Genomic DNA, 15,004 nt, shown 5'->3' with positions numbered 1-15,004 from the left:
GGGTCCTTGTCCTAGTAGTACCAGACAGTTGTGGAGGTGTGAGGAGGGGGAGCTCTGCAGCTCTGATGTATGTTTTGGGGAATTTCTCCCATTAGCAGATGACTGACAGGAAAGAGCAGTTTTTAATAATATATCATCCGACTCTTTTGGTGGGAACGCACTGCTCCTGAAGTGTTCACATTAAAAATACTGGAGTATGAATTTTTTTTCCTCTGAATGAACCAAGATTTAATTCTATTTTAATGAGGTGTTAAAAGGTATGGGCTTAAAAAGGCAGTGCTGAAGTACCAATTTAGCAAAGGAGAGAGTTTAGTTTGATGAAATTATAACCTGAAAACAATACCTTATGTATGGGTCTGAAGAGAAGTCTGAATGACCCAGCCATCTACACACGGAAGTATTTATGTACAGTCCATAAGAATAGGCAGGTCTTTGTTTATCCTCCTCTCTGCACTGCATATTAAACCTCTTACCCTCACAGCTGATAAGACAGACCCATCACTGCCAAATGCGGTGGCCATGGAGGCCTCCTAATGAGAGGCTTCACTGGGGCTCATCATGGGAAGCGTCAGGGCTGCTTTGGCTTGGCTAGGCCTGCCAGCATGGAGAGCCAGGTGATAACTCATTATAAACATTTCTACAGCCAACTCCTCTACTTCGTTTATCTCTATAAAAAAAGAAAATCAATAAGAAGGAAATTTACCACCCTTCACGGCCAAGATGTTAAAAATTGAGTGCAGGCACTTACACTGTCCTGTAAACCAGATCCATCCCTTTCCTGACCTGTAACTGTGAGAGAACAGACCAAGACAGCCTCCCCAGAAGGAAAGGATGGTAAATGGGGCAGGATGAGTCCTTGAAGTGTTTTTCAGGGTGAGAGGCAGCAGGCATCCATCCGTGTGTAATTATTTTATAGCTTCCCGGTTCTTCACCCCTGTGGCAGGAAGAGCTTTGGGAGCCAGTTGTGCTTGCTCACTCCCTCCCCTTTCTCTGGTTGCCAAAATGCTTGGCAGGAAACAGCATTCCAGCTCTCTTCTTTTCCGTCTCCTGTCAGCACGTCTCCCCAGCATCCCGGCTGGTGCGCTTGTGTTGTCTGGAGGACTACAAGGCCACCAAGAACGGTGACACATTGGTTCACATGATCCCTGCCAAATCCCAAGGAACTTTCTGGACGTCCTCATGCTCCTCAGGAGCATCAGTCCCCACCTGGGTATTTCGGCTTTGTGTTACATGTTCATCTAATGGAAAGGAGTTTGGTAGCAGAGCAAGGTAGTGGCAGGATGGTCAGATGGGTGTCATGAGCAATGAGGCACAGGTCATGAATGTCGATGAAACTCTTCTTGTGTGCAGGAAGGGCTGAGGAAAATGTGATCTGGTAAAGACCATCAGAGAGGGATAGAGGTGTCTAAGGGAAAACTATGGAGAAAAGAATAGACCAAATATGGAGATCAGAGGCCTCATCTTGGATACATGTAATGGCTAAAGAGCCACCCTGGCAGGCTGCGCATGAAGCTCACACCTGAGTAAGCAGGATCTGTGAATGAACCAGCGGCAGGGATCTGCCAGCTTTGGTTTGAGTCATGTCAGTGGGGGAGGAGAAGGTTGTGTCCATGCAAACATCGTAGTGTCTGCTGTCCGTTGGGTCACTGGCTACCTGAGGTCGTGCCAGAAGTTGCAGTGGGCAGAGCCTTCAGTCTTTCTGCCCTTCAGAGGCAGAAAATCAGGATTTTTCTGTGCTGGAAATTATCACCACCCTTCTGCCCTTGCACAAGCTGCTCTCCCCATCATCGAAGGATCTGCCCCTTCCAGCATTTCTCCACTTTTTAGCTCGTCTTCATCTGAAAGCACAACCTTCTTTGCCTGTGGAAGAGCAGCAGCAGACGGTGGATGCTTGATGCAATAGTGACAGCATCCTGATCTGAGTGTGAAGATCTTCCTTCTTAGACAGCTGTCAGGGTTGAACCAGCTCATACTGGTTGAACCAGCTCCCTGATATTTTGGGATGACCATCCAGTCAGGACTTCTCCTGTCAGGTGGTGGAGGTAGAGCCCTCTTTTGTACCCAGGCCCCCTGCACCCATGCTCCCACCATCTGCTTGCTGATCACTCAGAGGGGTGAGTGAAGAAGAGAAGAAGATCTTTTTTTCCCCTCTGCTTTAAGCAGCTAGTTCCTTATGCCCATTAGACCAATACATGCAAATCACAGAGCTTTCAGAAGGAGAGGGATCACGGTCAGAAATCGATAGTGCAGGTGCCAAAACTGAGACCTGGCATGAGATCCAGGAGGGCTGGGAGATAGCAGAATGAGTTCCCACCTCCCAGAGTGTTCTGCGAGCCATTATCTTGCACATCGTCAGGATCGCGCCAGTTGGTTCATTGCCCAGTTCCTGCTGAGTTTCCACCAGATCACTAATTTGGGAAAGATAGCTACAGTCTGGCAGGCCGCTCTTGAAAGAGGTTTCTGAAATAGGGGATGTTAGGAAATTTCATTATGTATCTTCTAGCCATGTGCTAAGCAGGAACGGTTTTTCAAGTAACTACCTGGACAACTGAAAGACATGATGAACTGCAAATGACCCACAGAGCCCGTTGTTTCCAGTAGCTGGAGAAAAAGCCGTAGTGACTGAGGCAGAGATGTCAGGCCTTGTTTTAAAACAACATTGCTTGGAGTGGTGGCATAAAGCAGGGGGAGAGCCCACATCAGCACTCTGATTTGGTGCCACAATTTGTGGGGGGAACTAACAATAAAGAAAAATCCAGAGCAAACTGCAAAAATCTCCAGCCTCAAACTAGCTTTGTGTAAGAGCAAACCTACACTTGTGTGCCATGCCTTTGAATGCAGAGCAAACATGCCAACAGTGTACAGATTCAACTGGAAGCACTTGCTTCAGCCTTATTCATCATCAGGGCTGAAATACGGATAAGGGAGGCTAGCCCTTTTATAGTATTGGCCATAGGAAATACTACTTATCTTAAAGAAATGAATCATGTTTCAGCAAATGTTTCCTGCAGAAATATTTTTCTCACAGCCTTTGTTTTGGGTTTTGGCAGATCTCAAGTTGCTGGCGTGAGCAAAAGCAGTCGTTCCCGCCCACTGTTCCTGGGGCTTGAATAGGAAATAAGAAATAAAGGCAGAGGGTATGTGGAAGGCTAAATCCATCACCACTTATCCTCCGTACTGGAACAGGATATGAAGCTTAAAGGCAAATTTCAAAGGAGCTTACTAGACTGAGTCAAACATAGCTCTGTGCCTGGCTATGTCTGCAAACATACCTATGTTGGGCATTTAGCTTGCAAATCTGTACTTTATGGTCTTGTACAAGTTCTTTACAAAAGCTGTGAAGTTCTCTGGCCAGTTCCTGGTTCTCGCTGCTTCCAAAAAACTACTGTTGCCCTGGAGGGATCAGGGTAGGCTGAGTGGTGGGGTTGCATAGGAAGAGTTGTTGGGTGCAGAGGTTTTTTGTACGCCAGTACCCACTTCCTTCTTTCTTTCTTGAAATCTAGCATTTGGGAGTTGGGGGGGGGGGGTATATCCTGCTTAGGTTTCAGAAAATTTGTGGTCCATTCCAGAAAAAAGAAATTATTAAAGAAGCAGCTACGTTCTGACTTGCAAATCAATCACTATCTCCTTGTCTCCTCCTGTGAAGGCTTTGCCAATGATGTTCCTGTCTGTCTGTAGGGAGAGAGCACCATTTACAAATGTCATCTGGGAACATAGTTAGGGAGGAGAAGGAGGAAGTTAGGGAGGAGAAGGAGGAAAAAGTCCATCTTGATTCTTTTTTTTTCCCCCCCCACTGGTAGAGAATTTTTCACGGGAAGGCAATTTCATTCCTTTGCCTGGTAGCCTCACCAATCATTTTAAAGCAGAGCCCCAGGGGAATAAAGCCTTTAAAAGCTCCATTTGCTCCCAGTCATTTTACACAGTAACTCAAGCTGAAGTGAAAGATCTTTATTTAAATATGAATTAAGCTCCAACCTTATTCTTTACTGCATTATTTTCCTTTGAGGTTTACTTTGATATTATTTCAAAGTCTTGAAGCTAACAAAATGCTGGCCAATATTTAAAGTGACAGGAGAGTTCTGGAAAAAGATTTAGGAGGCAACTAAAGTCTTTCAGTGCAAGACTCTGAAACAAGACAGGAAATCATAAAAAGGCTGAGTGCACTTTACCATACTCAAAACAAATTCTGAGACTACAAAGGCAAGTGGAATGGCATCAAAACCACAAAAAGCATCAAGCTACAGCTGAAAAACCTACATCAGATTGAATTATTGCATTCAAACATGGGTGAAATTCTGGTAGTGTATGGTATTTACTTCTCAATGAAGTTTAGGACACCGACTTATGGTTACTGATTTCCTCCTAGAAGTGGGAAAAATGGTTAAAGGTGAGGCAATATAAACCTGTGACTTTTAATGCGCTGTGAATATGCGTGAGCAATGAAGGAATCGGTCATAGAAGAGGGTCTTCTGCTGTGCTCACCCTTTCCTTTTGCCTTGCGTGCCTTCCAGCAGACCAATTCCTGCTGAGACAGCTGCTGGAAGAGATTCTGTCTGGCTGGAAAAGATGGAGGATGTCCCCAAGGGAAGGGTCTGCTTCTCCAATACTGCCATGTGTGTGTTGGCCAGCTAGGCAGGGCCCAGTTTGATGTCCCAGGGAACCACTGATGAGGGCTTCCTGGGGTGATGAATATGGCTTTTGATGACCATAATTGTAGTCTCTGCTCTCGCGGAGTGCTTTAAAAAGTGGTCTCCAAAGTCCAAGCATTCAGAAGTCTACTCTGGTTTTCAAGATCCATGTTTTGCTGAATTCAGCAAAGAATAGTGCCCTTATTCAAAATACCTGGGGACATTTTTGGTCAAGGCTGTGAGTAAAGCTAGACAGATCAGACACAGGCGACTTCTATACTGGACTATAGGTTGTGCTTTGCAAGGATTAACCACTTGCCCATGCTTTACTCCTGAAGCCTGGACGTGCTGCTGTTTTAGTGATGCTGTTCTCCAGTGTTGACTCTCAGATTGCTCCATTAACCACATGCAAGGTAGATGCTGCATTTCCTGCGTGGTTGGTGTACTGCCCAGAGGACAACAGGCTCCTTGTGCTGCCCATTTCCTCTGCAGCTGGAGGATCTCATTTGAAGTTTAGATATTTGGACTCTGGCGATGAGCTGGGCAAGTAATCTGCTAAGAGTTTGCATTGCACAGAGGAAAATGAGGCTCTTGAAGACAACTTCAATTTTTCTCTTAATCACTTATCACATAGCTGCACTATGACTACTCAGAGAGTTAGAAGTGAGCTACAATGCTTTCTGCCTGCTAAATCCTGAGGGAAGGTTAGCACATTTCTCCTCAGCAGCACACAAGCTTCAGCAAAGATCTCAGGGACTCTCAGCGCTCTCCACATTGCTTAGGATTTCAGGGTAAGACTTTATGTTCAACCCTGATAAAGGTCGCTGTGTCACTGTGCTTCAGAATAGCCCTTTCTTTCTCATGCTAAAGTCAACTGAAGATTTATCCCAATCCCAACTATATTGCCGACTTCATACAGATGCATGTTGAAATCTCATGGTCTCCTTCCTCTCTCAGTTTTGGGTGGGATGCCTGCTGCTCTAGCCAAGGTCTCAGTGCTGAGATAGTGTGACAAAAGTACAGCTAATCATTTGCTTGGAAATGCAGATCGACCACCTCTCTTTATGGTCACCCTTTGAAGAGGATTGAATTCTCAGGCCCAGAAATGGTGCTTGGGTGGTCCCAGCCAACCTAGGACCCCAAGTTTACAAGCATCTCTGAAAAAAATTGTCAGTGCTTCCCCCTCCCTCATCCCTCCTTGCTGTCCGTGTTACCCAGCTGTGTGAAAACAGAGTGGCCTTGGGGGAGGCCAGGGAGAAATGAGATCCCAGGTGGAGGGACTGGTGGTTTGGATCCTTTTTGCTGTTGTTGTTGTCATCATTCATTCAGTCTGTTTTAAGGAATCTGGCTGAGAATGTGAGTGGCAGCTGAAAGCTTTTTCCCTCTTGAAAGTGAGGGGTTTGTTAGTGCTTGGCTGAGCTAGGACTGAGTAAAAAATCAGTACACTTTATATCATGACCTCAGGACTTGGCTTCTTTCCAACAAGTACTTTAGTTGGTTGTTAGATGGACTCTCCACACATGATAGCATGTACTGGATGTTTTCTGTAGCCTTTCATGTATGCAGAGACCAAACAGTTCGGGAATGATATTTAGCTAGGTCCTGCACATGTGGGTGTGATGCCGTGGAGGAGCAAACACTTATGGTTAAGGGATCCAGAGATCTCCAAGTAAGGGATTTGGGTTTGATTCTGTTGTGCACATTGGAGACTGTCCCTGTCCTTGGGTACATCTCTTAATCTCTCATGGGGCTCAGGGTTTCATGCACAGATGGTCTTGCTAAAGATAAGTTCGGCTGCGTCGGGAATTAGTGATTGGTGTTGCGATAAGCGCTATTGAAAAAATTCATATGTATTAAAAAATAAAAAATAAATATGTCCATGTCATGTATCGTGCATGGCAACACAGTTATAGTTTTAGGATCTGCATTTTACCTTCAGTTTGGCTTCTTCCTAACTGACTCACATTGCTAGTTACGGGTTGCAACTCATTCGAGAGGAAAAAGGAGAAAAGCCGTTCCATGAATTGATGGAAAAACATATGTCGTTTTATCCATCAATTCAAATGTATTTTCTATTAAAATGTGTTATTCAGACAATTTTCAGCTCTCAAATTGTCAGTACTTCTTATAGTCTTTGATAATTGCCCAACCATTGCAGAGGCAATTAAACACATCTGCTCTGTAGCTTGGGTAGGTCTGACCATCTCCTCCTATTTCTGGTTATGTCCTGGGAAAGAGCAGAGTAGCACAACGGGCTCTTCTGAAAAGCCATTACTGCAGTCGGAGCTGGATTTAGGTACCTGTGTTTGGAAAACTTCATTCCTTGTGGTGAAGCCAGTTTGGCAGAATCTGGAGCTTTGTTAAAGATTCACAAGAACGCAGAAACTATGCATCCCTTAACCCTGCCCCCCCCAACCCAAAGACAAGAATTGTATTCACTGCAGTTCGGCATGACACATGTAAAATTCACCTCCCCAAATGGTATTTTTGGCTCTGCTGATACCAAAAGCCCAGACTGAGATGTCATTTACTTTTTTAGAAAATAAGAGCTTCTAATGGATTTGATCTAATTTACTCTTTGCAAATGTGCTTATTTTAAAATAAACATTTGGCATTAGAGTTCTGAATTCTGTCACACAATTAATGCATTTAATATGCACATGTATGTTCTTGATTTGGCATGCTAACATATTTTTCTCTGAAGCTGGTTTAGATGGAATGATATAATTTATTTTCTAATGGCTTTAGACACCACAGCATTGCTTTTTTTTCCATTCTTGATTACCCTTCACCATCTACCCCCCCACCCATACATCATTCTTTGCCAGTTTCTGAGCAGATCTTTCTCACAAAGATCTGTTTTGTCTCTGGCTTTGCAAAGTTGAATCGATAATTCCAGCAATGGATGCTGAGGCTCCCAAACTGCCTTCGCTAGGGGCCAGCTGTTTAATCAATCTCAGTCTCTGTCACCTCAGTGTTTCAGTCCAGATGCTCTCAAGTTAACTGGGATTGTTGTTAATCCAGCAGGGAAAGGGTGTGAGAACAAAAGGTCATTCGGGATAATTTATCCCCATGTTTCCAGATCCACTGTGATTGTTCTTTAAAGGAATTTTTTCGGAATGATTTCTTTTTAAGCATGTTATTTATGATCTGGAAATTGAAACCTGGCTTCAGCATGTGTATTACCAACAGTTTGAAGAGTCTCTGCAATGCAGTGGAGGAAGGTTAGTGAACACTAGAAGAGCCCATGGTGTTTGTTAGCAGGGTGGAAGGTAAGTAGAAAGGAGGAGCAGACTAGCAATGCTGGTGGGTGTCCGTTTCCACAGTGCAGCTCATGCTCTTTGCCTGGATTGTGCACTTATTCTGGAAACAATGTGCAAAGGCCCACAAACCAGTAGTGATTCCAAGGCTGAGTAGTTCAGTTAAACTCCCTCTGTGTGCAATTTGTTCTTAAGTGATTGCCAAGAGGTCTTGGTGAGGCTGGACACTTTCCTTGAAAATGTGGGGAAGGGGAACCAAAGCAATGGAGGTCTCTTTCCGAGTTATTACTCAGGGTGCGTTCGTACAGTGCCCAGCAGAGCAGCGTGCAGCCCTTCTTTGAGAAACGGTTGCCCTCAGTGTTTCCAGCAGCGAGCGCGGTGGAGAACGACACGCTGCTATTCCAGCTGAACGCAAGCGTACAGAACTGCGGCCCTGTTGGATGTGGATCGGTGCGTGCTGAGGACCATTGCGTTTTGTTTAATAAAAACCTCTGCTTTTAGCAGAAGTCCTGCAAGCTGTATGTGTGAGGCAACAGGGCTGCAGAAGTGCCAGCCCCCTCCACAGCACTGCCAGACCCAGTAAGTCTCGTTAGCACTGATGCAAGTTAAGAAACCGATTACTCCCGCCTCACCCCAGGCAGTGGGTAGGGACAGGCTGAGGTCTGTCCGCATAAAGTGATGTTGATCTAATATCTTTTGCACCATGGGCTGCAGGACTGCAAGCAGCATTCCTTGTTCCCATCGCTTGCTACCTGGCAAACTGATTTTAGTCAAATCGGTGAGTGTTTAAACATTGACAAGGCGCAAGGAAGTCACTTAGCTCCTCGGCTTCTGCTCTGAACTTTGCAGTCAGAATGTAAATCAAATACCAGCAGTAGCTGCACGACATCTTTATTTTTATTGGCAAGAGAAGCAGTATACACAGCGACATTGCAGTCTCTTAGCTCGTTAAAAATATCTCAATAAATAAAACAAATAAGCAACATATACAGTGGAACAGAAAATGAAAAAAAAAAAGTAGGGGGAGTTAGCAGGAGCAAATCATGGAGCAATAAGGAAGAGGAAGAGTGTGGAGGGCAGTCTGTAATCCAGGCTTTACTTGAAACAAATCATGCAGGGAGCTGGGGACACTGTGAGTTTTTCCTTTGTTTTCTCTGAGAGCCTTGGTCCAGTTTTGACATTACTGTACAAGAAATCAGGTTTTGAATTTAAAAAAAATAGACAAAAAAAAAAAAAGAATACAGCTAAGGAAAAGTAAAATCTGAACCCAAAGATTTCTCATAAATGTATTCCTGAATTAAGATTTTTCAGAAAAAAAAAAAGAAATAAAACCAAGCACACAGATAAAAACACACGCAAAACCCAACAACAACGAACAACCAGGAATGTTGCTTCTCTTTTCTCTTTGGTCAGTCACTTGGGGAGAGATGTTGCAAAGTTTCAGACCGTTAGCTTCGGTGCTATTTTGCTGCTCAGTCTAAGTGCTCTGCAGGACGTCAGAGCTAGGGAGGTCAAGAGGGGTCTTTTGGACCAGTTTACTTGAGGTTGTTAAGGTTTCAGACGCTACAAACTTGGATACATCCCAATTCCACTTCAGTCTCAGACACTGGACAGTCTAGAGGAAAAAAAAAAGGAAAAGAAAAGTAAATACACTGAATACGGGACATCTCTCTGAGTTGCTTTTTCTCATAAGCTCTTTTCCTGTAAAAATTAAGGCCATGGTTCATGAAAGCCCATGACTGTCTGTTAAAACCTGCCCCCGGTTGCAGCAATGTGTAGGCACATGGTCAAATCACATCTCCTCACTCAATGAACACACAAAACCATAATTACTCTGTCTCCCACTGTAAATGCCAGACCTCCGTGTGTACCTACTCTGCCACTTCAAAAGGAAGGCCTTTTGGTGCCAATACCATGCCTTTCGGCATTGTCTCGGTGTGGAGCTGAAGGCCCAGGGCTTATCAGAACTTGGAAAAAAGTGGATTTTACATTGCTGCCAAAGGTGTTTTGGATTGGGCCATTCTGCTCTGTTTGCAAGGAGCACATCCTCTTTGTGCTGACCTCATTCCTCAACAGCTGGGTAAGCTCCAAAGCACCAGAAGTAGCCCATGCGGCCTCTTAATCAATAGGAAGATCGGATGTTCAGTCCTAGCAGTGCTGCCAATTTTGTGTTGCACTTAGCACAGGACTCCCACTAACTCCCATGGAGCAGAACAAGGCATCTGAGATGAAATTTAGAAAATCCCACCCACAGTGACTCTCGGCTCTTCCTGTAAAGTCAGGCAAACCCCACGGGAAATGAATATGTTTTCTTTCCATCCTGGGGTAACACATTTATGCAATTGCTAAGCACATCCAAAAAAAAAAAAAAAAGTCAATCTAAAGCTTTGTTTGTATAGCTTAACTTCAGAGGCTGGTAATGTCACAGTCTTTTTTGCATTTTACTGTAAAAGGGTTAAATCTACAGGCAGAAGCAAGGCATCTGTCAAAAAGTCTATATGCTTCCAGCAGCTTCTTTGATCCCAAGAGATGTTCTGCTAAACTCCTGTTTTCCATGCAGCTCCTTGTGACCCAATCCCTTCCAACCCTCTTCTGCTCCGCTCATTGGAATGCGACAAGATTCAGGTGACACAACCGGGAGCCTTTACATCTGTGGGATTTGCTCTGATCAGCTGCAACAACCTGCTGCTGCTCATTTGTGGACTGGTGGGACAAACTCTGCAACCCAGCAGTGCCCATGGGATGTTCAGTCTAGTTTGGGGGAGGGATGGCTTTTCATGCAAGATGCTGTTTCTGCCTTCAGAAAGCTAGCTCAGCTCATATATCAAAAAGGAGATATAATTATTTCCTCCCACTAAGGAAAGCTTCCATTTAGCTTATTTCCTTTCCTTTCCTTCTCAAAGTTATTAATTATCTAATTACAACCACATTCTGCAGACAAGTTCAGGACTTGACAGTCTGCCCAGGACCACTTAGGAAAGCTTAAATACTTGGTGTGTGCGAACGGCAGTGGTCTGCGTGTGCGCACGTCTGATGACAGACTGGCCCTTTCTTAATGCTCACGTTGCCGCAGCTCTAGCACAGGGACTCAGGAAAAAAAAAAAATAATAAAAGGAGAAGGAAGATATCATGGAAAGATTTTTTTTGCTTGAGACTGGGGCAACCCTTAAGGGCAGCACTCTTTTTTCAAATGATTCTCTCCAGCAAGTAGAAGAAGGGGCAGAGGGTGCTCACCATCAACTACACCACTAACTCCTGTCCCCTGCTCTTTTCTGAATCCAGATGCCATATCAAACAAGCTGAAATTGGACAGAAAATGTCCTAATAGTTAGCTGACCTATTTCCCCCAATTTTTTAAGTCCCATCCAAGACTGGACAGGTTGAGACAAGGCTGCTCTTCGAGCAAAGCTGGCAATTTGCAAGTTGCAGTCTTTAACCTCAGGTAGGGCACCTCAGTCTGGTCTGCTGCTGCAATGCTGCGATCTTGTTTTTACTGCTCCTTCTTGGTTTTCAGCAGCTCTTTTGACTCTGGCCAACTGGAAAAATGGGAATTTCACAGCAGCTCAGAGCTAACAGGGAATTTTGGCTTCCCCATTACAGTGAGATGAATGAGTGTGGTCTACGTGGCAAAGAGCATCACTGCTGTGCCCTAGGGCACTGGCTTGGCTTTTCTAGGTCATCTTCCGTATTCCAAGTTTTTAATCCAGCCCTTCCAAGCTCATGAAGAAGTGAATGTGTGGGTGGATGTGGCTGTTATTCAGTTACTGCTTAGATAATGGCTATCATCAGCCCTTGCTGTTGCCTTCCTGCTTTTTTCATGATGGGCCATGGGACCTTGTCTCATGCCAAGATGGTGCTGCTTGCCTGCTAGTCCATACTTTGCTGCTACAGCAGTGCAAGTCATCACAAATTTGAGCCAGTGCTAAACTTTGCCAGAAGTGAAGGCTGTTCAGCTCTCTTGAGACAAACTGCCAAGAGGCTCCTGACTTTTAGAATCGAAACGACCTCTGGTGAGCATGACCTTGCATTTTCATGAAACTTATCAGCGCACTCAGTGTCGTTATGGGTGAAACCGTAGGGAAAGAAACACTGTTTGGAGAAACAGTAAAAAGACATAGTAATGATAAAAAGCCATTTCTCCAGCTCCACTGAAAGGCCTTTCCATGCTCACAGTAAATAGTTGGAGGAACTGTTGTCCCCAGGAATACCCGGTCTGCATTGACTATAATTCAAAGAGGTATGATACAATCATACGCTCTTGTGGAGTAAAGGTCAAAAGAGTCCCCAGGCAACATGCGTTGTGGGAAAGACTCTTACCCATGCTTTTTTTGAAAAATATTTTCGTGATTTACAGTTAACAAATTAGACCAAGCAACAGGTAACCTGTTATCTTCTGCTAGAATCACTGGAAGTCTGTGGGAATGGGTTAAACAGTCCAATAGCCCCTGTTTTTGGTGTAGCCAATCTACACGGCATCTGATGCAGCAGTGCTAAGATGGCATTCACCTATAAACACATAAAAATTAGGTCAAATGTTGAACGTTCCTTTATCACTTTTGCTCTCCCCCATCTTCTCTTCTGTGTGAATGCATGATTTGGATTTGGGATTTTGTGTGTATGCTTGTGTTTCACTTTCTGAAGTCTTACATCTTGCTAATGATTTACGAAGTGCAGGATGGGAAACAAAGGAGCAGGTGATAAGGGAAGCTATTTCCACTCCTATTTGTTATGATTATCCATTGCACATTAAAGCATCATCTGAGCTGATGGAGCAATCCTGTGGCAAGATATAAAGGTCACCCAAAGGAAGCAGGTATACCTGCCCATGAAAAGATATAACTACTCTCCCCATCTTGAGACATATTCGTGTGTGGGTTCGTACTGTGTAACATTTTGCTAGTTGATCTGACCATATATTCTAACTATGATCCACAGCAAAGAATAAAAAACATTCATTCACAGGCAGGCCTGATCTGTCAGCTTAAAAGAGGGAAAGAAGTGCACAACATGAGAACAGCAATGTACTACCTGTATTTCTTCTCATATTGGCCTTAGGAACATTGGACCCTGACCTCTTTTGAGAATCTGGCTCTAAGCAGCAATTTTGAAAACATACAAATGATTAATAGAAGTAGATGGGCATCTCCTTGTTGCATGAGGAACACACTTTGGTGTCAGGATGTGTGGATAATGATGGCAGGCAGAGAAATGGTGGAGAAACGGTGAGATGAGCGGTGTTTGCATCCATCTCTCCCCAGCTTGTTTGTCCTCAGTTACACCCTTCAGGTGTAAAGAGAGGAGTACTGTGCTAAAAAGCCTCTGGTATCCCACATGGTGCTTAATAAGGTGCAAGGACTTCACTGGCTTCTCAGTTTGCTTCTTGTAGGGGGAGGATTAGCTCTGATATGAGGAAGAGGGATGCCACCCTGAGAATCTGGTCTTTGCTCCTGCCTAGTGCCAGCACTACCATTGCAATCACATTCTTCCCAGTTGCTGCTTCCTCCTGCCGCTTATTTCCGGAGAGCCCAACATAAAGCGGAGGAGCTGGGCACTTGCACCTACAGCAATGGGGACCATGTCCAAGAGTAAGGAGCAGAGCAAAATTTGAAGCATCCCAATGAACCTAGTGCCTTGCACCCAGAACAGCTGGCTCTAATCTCCCAATTCACTGTGCAGCAAGGGGACCTGCCTTGTTGCCTTCAGGAGGTATAAAAAGGAGTCAACAGGGTCCTTCTAGCTCCATACGCTGCTAAATTGTAGAGAGCTTTTCCATAGTCTTTTCATGCTTTAGTGGACCCTCCCAAGGTCATGCTTCAAGTTTATGATCCTTTAATCCCAGAGGGACTCAACAAGGCACTCTTCAAAGCCTGCTAATATATTCAGCTGGCAGCTACTCCTAAGGCACTTTTCAGCTCTGCTCCTGTGAGCTGAACCCAAAGAAGTTTCCTAACAAAATCCTGCAGCCCTGGCTCAGCTGTGGCTCTGCTGTGGGTTTTCTATGACAGCTGAATGACTAGGTATGGATTTATGGCCCTCTTTCTCCAAAAAACACAGCACAACCCAGAGCAGTTTTCATAGTGGGGGCTAGAGTTGGGGGACACTTGCTTGCACGGCACTAAGTCTGCCTGAATTGAGGGATGCAGGATGGCTCTGCAAGTTTGAAAATGCACAACTGTGTATGACTGCTGTGTTCTCCAAGTGGGTATGACTGCCATATTCTCCAAATGATAATATTCTTTGATATCCTGAGCAATAAACCCCCATAGATGGAGAGGCTTTTGTCCTCACTCCCTTCCTCTTCCAAGTTGGCATAGTGGGACAGAGCTCAGTTTTAATCCTAGCTCATTCACAAGTTTTGTATGTAATTGCTGTCTGTGTACATGCCTCAGTTTCCCTGGCCTGGCATGTGGGTTGTAATTAACTATTGCCCATAAAGCACTTTGCAATTCTCCAAGGTATAGTTGAAGGGCATAATACTACACAATAACAAAGCATGATTATAGTGTGTGGACTGAGAGATGGTATACTGTGAAGTTCTCTGCTAAATATGGTTTCTAAGCATTTCTCTTATGCTGTAGCTTGTAACATGGAATATAACTCTTATACAGTTATGATTCTTGCTCCACTGCAGCCACCATGCAGTTTCCTGTGATGACACAGACCTATGCACAGTGAATTGAGGGTCTGCTACCCTTTTTTTTTGCTTTAGTCTTCAGATCTAGAGAACAGCAAGGAAACCATGGCAGCTGAGAGCAGGAGACTTGATGTAAAGTGGCAGCAACAGCAGAGACCTGATCACAGGAAATTTTGCAACAGGCCCCTGAGGTCCTCGCTTACACAGGATTAGGTTTGGGTTTGGTTACCGAGGGGTTGAAATCATTTCCATAACATGGTCAAGAGTGCAAAAGGAATAAGAAAGCTGGCCAAAACTTTCTGAGATTTTTTTCTTTAAGAAAAGGATGCTTTTTGAATTTGAGGATGTCAAAAATGGTTCCTTATTTCTGGGAGAAAAGCCTGTTGTGCCTGATTTGTTACGCACAGCTTTTTTCAGGCTGATTGCTGCCAGTGGTGGGTTGCGGGCAGGGTATAGGGAGAATCTAGCTGTCTGAAATGTCA

At 44.5% G+C, this 15,004-nt stretch overlaps 1 protein-coding gene across 1 annotated transcript in view; it reads right to left on the bottom strand.

Moving 5' to 3' along the window:
* Window positions 1–8,762: 8,762 nt before the first annotated feature.
* Window positions 8,763–15,004, bottom strand: part of TWIST2 (twist family bHLH transcription factor 2) — a 46,211-nt gene continuing 39,969 nt past the window's right edge. The window contains exon 2 of the mRNA XM_009671049.2: window positions 8,763–9,503. The gene's annotated coding sequence lies outside the window, so the exon portion shown is untranslated. The remainder of the gene's footprint in view (window positions 9,504–15,004) is intronic.

The sequence above is a fragment of the Struthio camelus genome, chromosome 6 (genome assembly GCF_040807025.1).
Source record: "Struthio camelus isolate bStrCam1 chromosome 6, bStrCam1.hap1, whole genome shotgun sequence".
NCBI lineage: Eukaryota > Metazoa > Chordata > Aves > Struthioniformes > Struthionidae > Struthio > Struthio camelus.
The sequence above is the reverse complement of the archived record's forward strand: the minus strand, read 5'-3'. Positions and strand labels throughout refer to the sequence as shown.